Genomic DNA, 1181 nt, shown 5'->3' with positions numbered 1-1181 from the left:
ACCCACCCACACACACACACACACGAGCGCTCGCGTACGACCGCTAGCGAGTTAGGCTTCACAATGAAAAGACGAAGATCTAATTTCTAAACATGAAATAGCAACCTTGGTTTTAACCTTTAACATTTTTGTCGGCAGTGCTTCAAGCCGTGGCACAACACTACACCTCGCGTACGTTTTCTTTTTGTAATCCAAACGTTTCTGGTCTCAACCTTACCGTGCAAGTGGTGGGAATTTCCCTCGTGTGCAGTGCACAGTTCCTCATAATACGCTGAGATAGGGTGGGGGGGGGGGGGGGGGGGGGGGGGGGGGTGCGATTGCAAACAGGTCGCATTTATATTTTTGCCCATTTTTCGAAACTGGAATGCGGTGAAAGTACGGCATAGTGTAAGTTCAACGTCTAGATCTTTAATAGGCCTAGATATAGCATTATTTAACGCAAATTCCCGTTCAACAACAAGCTAGAAATTTTATTCCAGCAGACCTGATTACATTCTGAAGCAAGCGCAACTTCCTGGGAAGCAATAACTTAGTGCGAGCTGAAATATTTTTTGGCGCTAAAACACTAACATACTCACAAGAATACTTGGTAAAGACTGTTTGATCTTTAAGAGACCAAAACAATCTCCATTAAAACTGAATGTATAAACGTCCGTCTCCGATAGAGCCAACCAAAGTGCGTTGAGACGAGAGCCTTAGTGTTAGGGATGTTCAAAGATTTTGTTCAAGGTTCAAACCAGAGTCATTACCACCGTTGTCCAACTTGACACCAACAGAATTATCCGGCCCATCAAGCATTAAGACTAACTAGAAATCTAAACAAAACATTTTTAAAAACCCAAACAAACAAATAAACAAAGAATAAACAAAACCAAAAACCCAGCCTGTTCTTACCTTGTCGGGTGAGTTAGTTGTATATAATTAATAGATAGCCTGTAGCGATGTGTAACTGTTGAGAGTGCTTGGCGTTTATGCAGTGAGCTGAGGGAGCTCAAGGTGCTTGAGTTTCTGCAACGTGCTGGAGGTGCGCGATAGTTAGTGCTGTCTACACCATAAATAATGGAAGAGCGCGCTTGTCGCTGGGGGTGTGGTGGGAGGTAAGGGTGGGCCGACTCCGAGAACTTCCGAACTTTCGACTCCGAACATTTTTGGGCGCGAATTCGTCGACTTCGACTCCGAAT

At 44.5% G+C, this 1181-nt stretch overlaps 1 protein-coding gene across 1 annotated transcript in view; it reads right to left on the bottom strand.

The window, feature by feature from the left end:
* The window catches only part of LOC101860991 (organic cation transporter protein), a gene marked incomplete in the record, with an annotated part of 41342 nt that extends 40167 nt beyond the window's left edge, over nt 1-1175 (bottom strand). The window contains 1 exon segment of the mRNA XM_005105115.3: nt 895-1175.
* Nucleotides 1176-1181: the final 6 nt, after the last annotated feature.

The sequence above is a fragment of the Aplysia californica genome, unplaced genomic scaffold (genome assembly GCF_000002075.1).
Source record: "Aplysia californica isolate F4 #8 unplaced genomic scaffold, AplCal3.0 scaffold00452, whole genome shotgun sequence".
NCBI classification, from domain to species: Eukaryota; Metazoa; Mollusca; class Gastropoda; order Aplysiida; family Aplysiidae; genus Aplysia; species Aplysia californica.
This window is presented reverse-complemented; position numbering and strand designations above follow the sequence as displayed.